At 32.5% G+C, this 14,123-nt stretch overlaps 1 long non-coding RNA gene across 1 annotated transcript in view; it reads right to left on the reverse strand.

The window, feature by feature from the left end:
• The window catches only part of LOC125615260, a 107,079-nt gene that overhangs the window by 90,109 nt on the left and 2,847 nt on the right, over positions 1–14,123 (reverse strand). The window lies entirely within an intron of this gene.

Here is a 14,123-nt window from a genome sequence, read left to right on the forward strand (position 1 = left end):
TTTAGTTTGGGTTTCATTTGAGCAAAAATCCTCTCTGTTATATTTGTTTTTTCCCTCTTTGGTTTTCTCATTCTTGCAGTGACTTTCTTCATGGATCCAGGATGGCTGCTACGATCAATGAGGACTACAAACTTTCTGGTTTACACTGGGCAAGGGCTCTTGGCCCTCACAGCTTCCAAACTCATGTCCTATGAATGACAGTGTGTAGACAGACTAACAATAACAGCAACAAGAATATTTTACAATTAGGAAGGAGAAAAAGATCTTGTGACTTGGTAGAAAAAGACCCAATTTTTGAATAACTAAATATAGGTTTTATTTTTTAAAAAATTTTTCCTTAAATATTGGATAGTAGGAAAATACACCAGGGACTAGATTGTATTTTATTGTGACAGAATGACTTAAACTTTTCCAACTTACATTTATCTTTTTTAAAAAAAAATATTTATAATAAGTATTCAGACTAAAGTCATTTTATTAATGGCATCATTGTTAAAAATAAATATATGTTTTCATGATAATATCAGTATGCCAAACTTTTAACAAATAGTTATGAAATTCACTTTGTAGATCAGGTACTATTGGAAAGTACAGACAGACAGCAGTCTGATAAGGTTCTGTGGAGGAACAATGTCCGCATGTCTTCAGCTGGGCAATTTCTGCCTAGATAAGTGGACTAGGCACTCTTTGTCCAAAAGGACACTTCAGATTGTTTCCCAAAGTGTGTTTCAAATTCCTGTATTTTAAGCTATACTAGCAAAATTTCTTGTGTGGCCAAATAAATTTAAGAAATGATGGGTAAAATTATTGGTTCAAAATGTGTCTTCCTACTTGGATTTTCTTGGGATTTTTAATGTGAAAGTGTGCACTGCAAATAGTCAAGAGGGTGATATAATATGCTGTGTTTCTTGAATATATTTATTACAATGAAAATCTTTTTTTGAGATTACTATTTGAAGGAGAATATTTAGATAAATGGCAGGTTCAATTACTGACATCTGAGCCTGGTTATACTGTATTTGTATTTAGAATGTATAAATGTCAACATGGTTAGAAAAATTATTTATTCATTCAGCAGAAATTTAAGATTGCTTTCTTTATCCTTTTGTTAGAAGCACTGAAAGGGAGCAGGCAGGAGCTCTATAAACTTTGAGGCATAATCATCTCTAATAAAACCACATACATCTATTGATGTATTGACAGTGTTCTATTATGCTTGGGACTCTGTACTAAGTCCCTGACTTTAAGGGCCTCATGTTATGATTAGAAAAAGCAGACCAACATAAAAAAGTAATTAAATCTACCAGGTACCACATGCTAAGTGACAAATATCATATAGCAGGTGTTCAAGTTAGGGGTCATCACCAAGGACTGAAAAGGTGAGAAAAGGCTTTTTGAAGAATGTGGGAGTTAAAATGAATTTTGAAGGATAGGGCTTGTAAGAGGTCTGGGTGAGCAGTGCATTTTGAGATTTTATGAGAATGGTTTCTTAGAGAAAAAGGATGATACCTTTGAATTATAGAGATTGTCTTTTCCTACCAGGCTAATAATCAGCTATGTTCTTTATCAATGTAGATTGAACATCTTTGTCTGAAAAAAAAATGTAGAGATCAAGGTCTGTCTGAGGATTTAGCTATATCACCTACCTTATAAAGAGTTCATTATATCAGGAATGGTTTTAAAACATCTATATGACTTTGAAAATAAGAGAAGTTGTAGCGTTTTGAGGCATTTTTTGGGCCATGCCAAATCTAAATGACTATTGGAAATCTAATAAGAACTGAAGTACTTGTCACAGAAAGCACCTGTTATTGTCATCTAATTTCAGGGTTATTGACTTGGGATAGTGGAAAATCATGAACACCAAAAATTGTAGATTCTGTAATTTTCCTGCCTTTTGCAATTTTTCTTGTTTTCTTCCACAGCTAAGTTTTCATTTTAAAGAAATGCATTTCCTCCCTTTCTGTAGTAAAGATAAAAACCTTTAAAATTTCTTCCAAATTGAGACTTTATTTCACAGTTATGCTGGTTTCATCTAAGCCAGAAAAAAAAAACATGGAGTAAGCTCTAATTATTTCTTTTCCACTTTAAGAAGCTACAAGAATGTTGGGTTCCTTAAATCCCAGTTGTTGTTTCTGAGAATTTTATCATTTCATAAGCACTCAGAGTTAGGTACTTAAAGTTACCAAACCACTTTCCATCTCATTTTTTCTAATTGGCCAATTTGATTATTCATTAATAAAAGCTGTTGACCCTAATCACTGAAGTCATGTTCCAGTGGTCCATGTGCTTCTTTTTGGTAAATGACAAGCCTGACAACATATGAATGTGAAAATAGAGCTATCATCCAAATCTAAGTCATTAATTGGAAATCATAAAACTCTACTCTTTCACTGACACTATTAAACAAATCTTTATTGAACATTTACCAAGCCTAAAGTACTATTAAAATTATCACAGGGAGACAAAGTTTGGATGAGAAATCACAGAACATATTTTCAAAAAATTTTAATGATATGCTGGCGGGAGTCAAATAAATACCCAGTGAAGAACCAATGCAAAAATGTTAAATAACATTAAAGGATAATGTGAGAAATCAAAGTAGGGAGAAAGAATAAGTGTGGCTACTGATCAGGAAATAATCCATGCAGTAAAGAGAAATTCAATTCATATTATGCCATTAACAGAAACCAAAAATTTCCATTAGAAAAAGAAGGATCTGGGGCAAAGGGTGTAAGTGATGGATATGTTAAGAACAAAACTAGAGATGGGAAAGTAAAAGGCTTCAGAAGATTGTGAGTAATTTCAATGAACTGTCCCTTGTGTTACTAGTAGGGTGATAGCTATAAGGTAGGAAGGGACTTGCTTGCAGAGTCCTAAGGAAGCTATTCTGGGAATCAGATCTTGATTTTTTTGACAATGGGAAAAGGGTTACTTAAGGATACTACTACTGGCATACAGATTGTAGATCAGTGCATAAAAACTCAAGTTACTAGGTAGAAGGATAATTCTTTAATCTAGAAACAGCCTGGGTCCCGTTTGAAGGAGATTTCATAAGCAAAATAAAATAACTCAGGTCAAACCTAAGAAGGCATTTGTATTGAAAAAAAATTTTGAATTAACTCTAGATTCATTTTTCCTAATTTCAGATGTAAAATATTAAAGTTTTCCATAATGTACAATTAAATATAGATAGAAAAATAGTGAGAATGCTCTAGGTTATTGTTCCAAAGACAGTTATGAATAACAATGATAATTTCTTATAGGTTAGAATACATAGTAATTAACAATGTTTCCATAAGAGTGTTCTGTGGATTTAAAAAAATTTGTATTTGGCACCTAAATTGTAATCATCTTCCTATCTACAAATCCTGAATTGTCCAAAATTTAACATGGCTCCTCTCCTTCCCTTCCTTCTTTTCCAGTATTTCTTTTTTTGGGCAACTTCAGGGAATTTTTTTCTCAGCATAGGTACTAATATGGTCTATTTTCCTATATAAAAGTAGTTTTTGAATCTTCATTGTTTTCACCAGCTCTTCAATAAATTCATTTTCTGTCTCTCTCTCTCCCTCTCCTTCTCACTCTATTTTTCCCCTTACTTTCTCATACACTGAGAGCATAAACTATCATATATATCCACTAATTTTATATTTCCTAACCAATTAGCTACTTTCATTCTGCTTTACTGTTTTTGGACCATAATTCATTACTTTTGTGTTAGTTTTCATGGTTAAATTAAGAACAATTTCTAAACAATGACACATTTTATTTGATGCCTTTAAAAACGTTTTTAATGATGCATATGTAAATCTAGTAATGTATGGTAAGCTCTATTTTTCTTTTGATGATTTTAAATTTGAGGTTTTCAGGTGAAATACAGGGCACATAGTTAAATTTGAAATTGAGCTAAATGACAAATAAATGTTTCCCATGAGCATGATCCAAATATTGCATGGGACATACTTATACTAAAAATTATTTACTATTTGACTGAAACTCAAATGTAACTAATGTTAATCTTCTGTTTGTATTTTATTTTATTCTTCCTAAATCTGATAAGGCTTCATATAATTTAAATGCAAAGTACTCTCATTTTATTGAAAGATATTTTAGGTTTAAGCAACTGAGCTCATTAAGACATTAGTTATAGGTATTTGGCAGAACTCCACCAATTGAAAAGAGCACATAGAAACACTTTTTCAAGCATCTCAGCCAAAATAAACAATTCTTGATATTGCTTAACAATAAATAAATTTTAGTCATCTTAATAGAACAAACCAAATCCCACCAAATAATGGTAAAATTTTCTTGAGGTATACTACCAATCCTATTATCTGCAATCCTATTATTTTTTCAGTCAATTTCACTACTCCACCTAACCTCTGGGAGCCAATAATTTAATATAATTCATTGCTTTTGGCAGTTCAGATCTAGAACAATGTATTGGTGGATTTTCCAGCTTTCAGAAAAATGACACTAAGGTAGTTTTATCAACAGGTAAAGGTAGTTTTGTCTCTGTGCGTGGATTATTGTCAATGTAAGTTGGTCTAAATTTTCTTTTGAGAAAGAATGTACAATATATGGAATGGACCATCACCAATATGCTATATAATGTTATATTATGAAAGTAATTATAAGTTACAAAAATGCTGATTGACTTCTATTTTTGCAAAAATCGAGCAGACATACTTTTCCTTAAGTAATACCAAAAACCCTAGGCTGTTGGTATAGAATAAACATATGAAGACTGGAAAGTGTAGGGAGACCTCAGAACATGGAGTTAGTTTCTCTGTGTTTACTTTCTCATGTATCCCAGACTTGGAGCTGAAGAAGTTGACAACCTGGAAATGCCAATATGTGCAGACACAGCCTGTTGTCTCTTAGGAAAGAAGCAATGTAGCAAGACATAAAAATGGTAGAAATCAGCTCCTTTTCTTCAGCCAAAAGAGTAGGAAAAAATGGTATTCCCCTAGAAGCACCATAACACCAGCAAAGGCTGAGGGAGTACCTAGACTTTCACTCTAGGTTGTAATGAGCCTAGAGAAAAGGAGGCTGAGCAGGGAGTTTTCATTTCCAAACTGTAAAAACCCCTCTCCCATCTTACCAAGCATGTCCTCTACTCCTGTCCTATGATATAAGTAGAGGTTCCATGGAGAGCTTGAACTCAAATCCTTACCTTGCTATAATGAAGCACAGGCCAGAGTCTTCCCAGCCAGATCTTTCCACCCTCTTTGCTCTACCTTGGTGGAGTTACCAAGGAAGCAATTATACTTTCCCAACCAGGAATGTTATTGGTGGAAACAAAATAAATCCAAAGCAAGTGAAACAAAGAAAGGAAAGAATAAGGAGTAGAAATCAATGAAATTAAAAGAAAGACAGTGAAGAGAAATCCATAAAGTAAAACACTGCTTCTTTATAAGAACTAATAAATCAGAACTTCTAGCAAAATTTACAAGGAAAAATGAGACAACACCAATTATCAATATCAGGAATGAAACAGGGATGCTATAGATCTTGAGGACATCAAATGAATAACAAAGTCATACTACAAAAGCTACCCACATGAGTTTGACAGCTTAGATGAAATGGACTGATTCTTCTAAAAAACGTAAACTACCAGAACTTACCCAATATGAAATTGAAAATATGAAAATCTCTATAACTAATGAGAAAAATCACATTTATGATTGAAAAACTCTCAAAAATAAAATCTCCAGGCCCAGATGGTTTTACTAGGGAAGTCTACCAAATGTTTAAGACTTGTTAATCAACATCCATACCATACAATCACTTCCAGAAAATAAACAGAAGGGAATATTTCTCAATTCATATATGAGTCTAGCCTTTCCCTGATGCAAAAATGACAAAGAAAGTACAAAAAAGAAAATCTCAACACCAATATCTGTTGTGAATATAAATGCAAAATTGCTTAGTAAAGGAATACCAAATGGGACTCACCTACATGCAAAAGAACTATAAGACAATATTGATTATTGTTATTTTAGTTCTTTTGCTTTCCATATGAAGTTTATTCTAGAGATGCACAATTAGCTCAATATTCACAAATCAATCAATACTACACACCATGGTAAGTAAGGTTAAAGAAAAAAAATTCATAATCTTATTAAACAATGTTTAAGAAGGGTTTGGGAAATTTCAATACCATTCATGATTTAAAAAAAAAAAAACTTTCTAAAACCTGAGAACAGAGGGAAATTTCCCAGGCTTCACAGGGAACATCTACACTGGGGGAAAAAGGAATGCTTTTCCTAAACATTTTGGAAATAAGGGTATCTACTCTTAGCACTCTTATTTAGCATAGTACTAGAAGTTCTTAGAGTGAAATAAGTTAAGCAAATAAAATAAAAGACAGATCTGAAAGGACTAAATGAGAGCACCCTTGTTTGCAGATGACATGATTGTCTACATAAAAAATCCTGAGGAACTTACCAAAAAACACTCTTACTTCTGATAATTAAATTTAGCAAGGAAAAAGAATATAAGATAAATACATAAAAATCAATCCTACTTCTTAAAACTATTAATGAATGGGCATACCAAAATTTTAAAATGTAATATGATTTATAACCTCTCAGAAAAATAAAATAATTAAGTGTAAATCTAACAAAACGTTTATAATACTTGTATGCTAAAAATTGCTAAACACTGGCTAGGCACGGTAGCACATGCATATAATCCCAGAGGCTAAGGAAGCTGAGGCAGGAGAATCTTGAGTTCCGAGCCAGCCTCAGCAATTTAGTGAGGCCCTAAGCAACTCAATGAGACTCTTGTCTCTAAATAAAATATAAAAAGGGCTGGGGACGTGGCTCAGTGGTTAAGCACACCTGGGTTCAATCCCTGGTACTAAAAAAAAAAAAAAGTTAAAAAAACTCTGCAAAACGCTGTTGGGAAAAATCGAACAAGATCTAAATAAATGCTTATTCTTCTCAAATTGTCCAATATAAAGCTATAATATGCTTAGAATTAAGTATAGGGCAAAGTCTTCAGAGTTTATGACATATAATAAATTTTTAGGCTTGAGATCTAGAGTGAAATCTATAAGGCTAAAAATTCATAAATTGTACTTGATCATAATAAGAAATTTTTAGGATCTCATGAAAGATCCTATTAAGAGAATGAAAAAGGACTAGGGATATAGATCAGTGGCAGAGCACATGCTTAGTATGCACCAGGTCTTGGGTTGTTCAATCCTTACCACACACACAAAAAAAAAAAAAAAAAAAAAGAGAGAGAGAGAAAGAAAGAAAAGCAAAAAAAGATACAGTTTGAAAATATTTATAAGACCCATTTACTATCTAGAACATATAAAGAACTATTAAAATTCAACAGTAATCAAAATGAAGAAAATGAAAATCCAATGAGAAAATGGTCAAAAGACATGGGAAAACATTCCTCTGAAGAGGATATATGTATGGTAAATAAAAATATGAAGAGATGTTCAATATTATTAACTATTTAGAAAAATTTAATTTGTAATGAAAACCACAATAACTAACAAATAAGAACACAAGCCATAGACTAGAAAAAATATTTGCACAATATTTATCGGATAAAGGGATGCTATCCAAAATATACAATGAACTCTTAAAAGTCAACAATAAGAAAATGAAAAACCAACTTTTAAAAATGGCAAAAGGCCTGAACAAACCCTCATTAAAGAAGTTATATAAATGGCAAGTAAACATATGAAAAGATGTTCAACAATATATGCCATAAGAAAATTTCAAATTAAAACAACAGTGAGAGATACTTATTATGGACAAAATCCAAAACACCAACAGTACCAAATGCTGATGAGAATACGAGAAAGATGAACACTGATTCCTTGCTGGTGAAAATGGAAAATGGTACAGCCACTTTGGAGATTGGCAGTTTCTTACAAAACCAAATGTCCAATAATTGTACTTCTTAGTGTTTACTGAAATGAATGAAAACTTATGTCTGCAGAAAAACTTACACGCAAATATTCATATCAGTTTTACTTATAATTGCCAAAACTTGAAAGCAACTAAGATGTATTTCATAACTAAATGGATGAATAAACTGTGGTATATTCAGATAGTGAAATATTACTCAGCACCAAAGGAAAAAAAGCTATCAAGCCATGAAGAGACATGGAGGACACTTGAATGAATATTACCAAATAAAAGAAGCAAAGTCGTAAAATTGTATGATCCTGACTGTATAACATTATGGAAAACAGAAAACTATGGAGAGAGTAAAAGAGTCAGTGGTTGCCAGGGGTTGCAGGAAGGAGAGAACAAATAGAGTGGAAGGGATTCTTTGGGCATTCAAGCTAAATTCTGTATAATACAATGGTAAATGCATACTATTACATATTTGTCTAAACTCAGATTGTACAACATCAAAAGTGAACCCATATGTAAACTATGTACTTTGGGTGATAATGACATGTCATAATAGGTTCACTAGCTATGACAAATATCCAGCTATAGTGTGAGATGTTCACAGAGGGGTAGGCAGGCATGCATGGGGACAAGGTACATATGGGGACTCTGTATGTTCTGCTCAATGTTTCTTTGGACCTAAATTTTTTTAAGAAATAAATTTCTTCAATTAAAAAACACAAGCTATTTCTACATGCCTATCTCAGTGATTAAAATAGAAAAGTAACAAAACCAAATGCAAGCAAGGATGCAGAGAAACATGTATACTGGAATATATGTATATTGCTGGTAGAAATATAAATTAATAAGGCTACTCTAGAAAATAGTTTAGCAATTAGGAATTAAACATGTAAGTACAATATTATATGTTAATTGTGCTCCTGGGTGTTTTTCTCAGAATAATTGAGACTTATACTCACATAAAAACTTGCAACTGCTGTAATCTCCCTAAACTGGAAACAAATCAGACATCCTTCAGTGAGAAATTGGTTAAACCAAGTGTAAAATACCCATGTAATGGGATATAAGTCAGCAATGAAAAGGAAGGAACTGCTAATAATGTGTCACAATCTGGATGAATATAGAGAATTCTAGATTCAAACAAGAGAATAAATGATGTCTAGAGAGTGATGCTGGATTAAAAAATACTAGAAATAGCCTACTGTATGATTATGTTATGCAACATTATTGAAATGACAAAATTAGAGAAATAGAGAACAGATCAGTGGTTGAAAAGCATAAGGAGAAGAGATATGGGAGGAGATGGGTGTGGTTATAACTGGCAGCATGGGGAACCCTCCTGGTGAGGGAACATTCTCTGTCTTGCCAGCATCAAGATCCATATCCTTGTTGTGATGTTGCCCTGTAGTCTTGCAAGAGGTTACCCCTTGAGAAAGGTTACATGAGATCTTCCTGTATCATTTCTTACAACTGCATATGAATATAAAATTATATCAACATAAATAATTTTATTAAAAGTAATATCTGATCTGAATCCATATAAAGTGCAGATTTTTTACAAATAAGAATCTTAATAGCAAAAGGAACCAGAGCATCTGAACTGACAGAGGAACAAAACTGAAGTGAGATGACACGAGATTCCATTTTAGACATTTGTTTTCTAGTACTTGAAAACTTTCAAATTAATTCTTTAAAGAATATTCAAGTCAAAGCCATCATGTTTCTACTTTTGTGATTCTCATGATCAACTGAATTGGTTTTTGAGAATGATCTCCCTGTATCTGGTTAAGGCTATTTTGGGTGGATTTTAGCCATTCTTCACATGGAGGAAAGAGGATCTATTAAATGTTTAATGTGAGGAGGGAGAATATTCTTTAGAAGTCCTTTCAAAGAATACACTTTCCTTTTATAATAATCACTCAGGTGCTTGATTTAGAAAGATACTGGGTTTTCTTTCCTTGAATGTAGATAACTTAGGCACAGAAAGAGACACCATTATTTTCCTTTGTTATTCACTTTTCTAACTTTTTGGAAATGGTTAAATTTATTTTTGATTATAAGCAATCATAGAGGTTAAGGAAACTTGGGATATCTTGAGAAATCTATCTATCTATTCATTGTAGCTCACTCTGAACCATCATTATTTTTGAACTGAAACAAAGTTAAAGATGTAATTAACTTAAAGATTTAGAAATTGTTGAACATTTCAGCTTGTGGTTGGTCAGAGGCAACTGCCATGACCCCACCCATATGACTCCTCTGACCTTTTCCTTATTTCTATATTTTTCCTTAGATACCATATAAAGAAGGAACAACAAAACTAAATTAAAAGGTAAGTCAGTGGGCTATTCTAATATCAAAATCAGTTCCTTTAATCTGATTGGTATCTGAGAACATTTATATCCATGTGACCTCAAAAGCCAGAAGCTAAGTCACATTTCGAACTTTAGGCTCTTTACTACTTTAATAAATGTCCATGTTTCCACTGGAAATATAAGATGTTGAAAATTTTATTTTTATAAGCCATAATTTCCATTTTGCTAAATCATATATGTTTTACCTGCTTTTTGTTTGTTCTCAAGTCAAGGCTTTTCACCAGAACTTTTGATGCATCCACATATACAATGTTTAAACAAAGCAGGGGATTACTTCAAAACCATGCTGTAGAAAACATGGGCAGAGAAGTGATTGAATTTGGAAATGTTTTCTTCAGAAAAATTTTTTTACTCTGATATCATAACTGGTCATGCTTTTAACATATATATATATATATATATATATATATATATATATATACACATAGACATGAAGAACAAATATATAATATAAACTTTTGAGCTATGTACTTCATATTTTAAGTTATCATTTATTATAGCAGTTATCATCAAGACAAGAAATACCTGATTCTTACTATCTCGAGTGTATTCTTTCTACAGAATTAGCATGTCCTAAACCTATTGAATCATATTGTTTATTTGCAAGCTGGTAGACAGTTATTCTCCCCCCAAACTGTAATAATAGATAGTTTTATGTATAACCATGACAAATAAGACACAAGGCTGGTTACCTGAAATAATAATTACCCAAATGTGAGACCTTTAGATGCAGTCTCTGAAGACCCAAGAAAGGTTAGAGATATTTCATAGAATATTATAACCTTAAATCTGCAAAGAACTCCAGCTTGTCTTTGGAACTTGGTGATTTAAATATTGAATGACAGCAAATGTAGAAGCCCAAATCTATGCTTCAGTTGTTCACTAAAATAATCTCCAAACTCTAAAACAGAAGATAAAGACAGTTAGAAGAATTGGAGTTATTTTGTAAAGAAAAGAGGAGTTTGAGTGACATTAATTGATCTCAAGTAAATTGGTAATATAAGTAGTTTCTACTTCCATTGAGGAAATGATGAATATCATATAATTTGTCATCCAAACTGGGGCACTTTTGAAAGTGAGTGGGTCTTATTAATAATTAAACATAAAAAAAGGCATAGAACAGGATGTATAGTCACCCTGAGAATCATTTCTTCATTCATTAATTCAACAGGCACTCTGCTAAGGTGAAAAATGAAGACCAATGTTCCTGTCTTCAAGGCTATTTATTTATACATAGATAAATATATATATATATGATATAGATATATAAATTTATATATCTATAGATACATAAATTTTATATAAATAAATATATATAGAATATATATATATATATATATATATATATATATAGAGAGAGAGAGAGAGAGAGAGAGAGATAACATATAGATCTATATATCTTATATATATTTATATATAAAATAAGATAAAACCCAGAGGAGAGGTTTTGATCCCTGAGTATGGAAAAGATGCTGTTATCATTTTTAAAATGCATAGAATTGAGATTAATGAGTTCTCATTACCAATTGACAGCTGGGGAAACTGAGACCATGCTAGTCTACATTCTAATAGCAGATTTGATGCTAAAGCATATGGTCTCTTGAGTTCTATTCTAAAACTTCTCATCCTACTATGTTATTCTTATGGAGTTGCCAGAAAGAAAAGAGCGAATAAAATGCTTGAGATTTACTTTACATTTTTCTGGTCACAAAAGATAGCCGGAAACTTCTTTGTGATTGAGTCTCCTTGCAATGAGAAATAAGGTCTAAATGACCCAACCTGAGTCACTTTTAACCTGCTCTTTTAAAGCTTTGAAATATCCAAGTTTTTTTTTTTTTTTCCAAAGAAGATTCCTTGAGACAACATTTTCCTTGTGAGTTGAATCTCCTGACAAGGGGAATTGCAATTTGCATACTGTATACCCTGGGATAACTGAGCCTTCAGCTATATCACATGCTAAATGGAATTTCATTATATAGGAGTGTAGCATAAGCAGATCCAACTATATATATTTAACTCAACTGAAGTCCATTTGAAAATATTTTAAAATATTTTTCAGAAGATGCTTTATGCTTTCCTAGAAACATACTCATTAGCATGATGCTGTGCTACTCCAGAGAACATCTGAGGTGAGCCTACACTCACTTGCTTAGGCACACATGAAACTGTAGAGCTGTTTTGCCATTCATTATTTCTCTGGCATAACTCATTTCATTATTAATGTAGTCAGTTGTTTTTCTTTGACTCAGTTTATCACATATGACCATACATCAATCAAAGGAACAAACATGGATACCCCAAACCTGCTATTAATACCCTTTCTCATTCTACTTTATTATCAAAAGTTAAGCACTCTGAAACATTTATTAGTTTAGTGTGTTTATTTTGAAAATAAAAATGTAAAGATAGAAAATGGAAACTATAAGAAAAGTAATAAAATGTACTCCATTTGAGGCAGAAAGTGGAGCACTTAGAACAAGACAATGGCGTACATTCTCTAACTGGCAGGTGGATATCTCATTAGATGAAAATGATAAGAGATTTAGTGGACTGAAGATAACTTCCTTTTGACAGTGCCCTGACCCTTGGCCTGTGGCCTGACTCCTGTTAGCTTCACTAACACAGGGTAATTGTCACAGGTGTAGGATAAAAAACATCCCTACGGAAGCTACCAACAGGCAGAGATGTATTTCTTTTGATGATCACTAATGTGCTGTTGAGATAAAACCATAAGTTTGGACCTTCTCCGACCCATAAGCCTTGAATATTTACCCATCAGCAAGAAAAATTCCAAATACATAGGGCTTTCTTCACTTTTCTGGCTTGAAGATCACTGTTGTGTGTGTGTATGGGGTGGGGGGAGTACATGCATCAGCCCAAAGCAATGGCAAATATGTTATTGTCATTATCCTGAAAGCATGTTTCACACATAATTGTGACACAGATCTAATAAAGAATGCTTCTATTCATAATAGACTCCCTGAATTTTTATAATTATTAGTAAACTCTGACTGTGTCATACTCTGGAAGTGTTTCCTATTCTGAAATGATTCTTTTGTATTTATATGCTAATCACCTTCTTCAAAAGAAATCACTTCTTTGAGTTTTATTTAAATGTTCTGAAGGTAGCTTTGAGAGTACTTACGGATGATGTGGTAACAATTGTGATTTCTCATGAAAGTTAATGCCTCCTTCTGTAAGAAAATATATTATATACTCCTTGTTCATCAATACAAGTAAGAAATTCAGAAAACACAGTGAAGCACAATGAGTTATGCAAATCCAGGTTACAAAAGAAGAATTTGACAAGGGAAAGCCAAATGACTGCAATGTCCATTAAAGTGAAATCAGGACAGTCATGTAGCCATAATCTGGGGGAAAAAAACTACAGAAGAATGAATATTGCTGGTAAAATAAAAATGACTTCCACAATTCATTAAATTGAAGTCAAAGCAGTAACCTAGCAGTGTTTTCAAATTGTTCTCTCATGAAGGACACAGAGTCAAGTTTTTAAATACTTGACACAATAAAGTGATGCATTTCACTATTTGGGTTTTTTTTTTGGGGGGGGGTTATAACACTAGAATCACCCAAAATGTTTGTTACTTAGCATGAAGAAACCCTAACAATTTCATGACCCTTATAGATTTCTAGGATCCAATTTCTATTGAAAACTATGGTCAAGGCATAAATTACTTTTAAATTCATTGAGGGTTCTTATTCAGGTCATGGGTCTTGGCCTTCAGTAATTTTTTTCTTACTCACAGCCCACATTGATGACACAAAATTGGTATATACAAGCTTTAGGATAATCAGTCAAGCAAATTAAAATTTTATGTCTATCTTAAAGTGGTATTAT

The sequence above is a fragment of the Marmota marmota genome, unplaced genomic scaffold, assembly GCF_001458135.2.
Source record: "Marmota marmota marmota unplaced genomic scaffold, marMar, whole genome shotgun sequence".
Taxonomy (NCBI): Eukaryota; Metazoa; Chordata; class Mammalia; order Rodentia; family Sciuridae; genus Marmota; species Marmota marmota.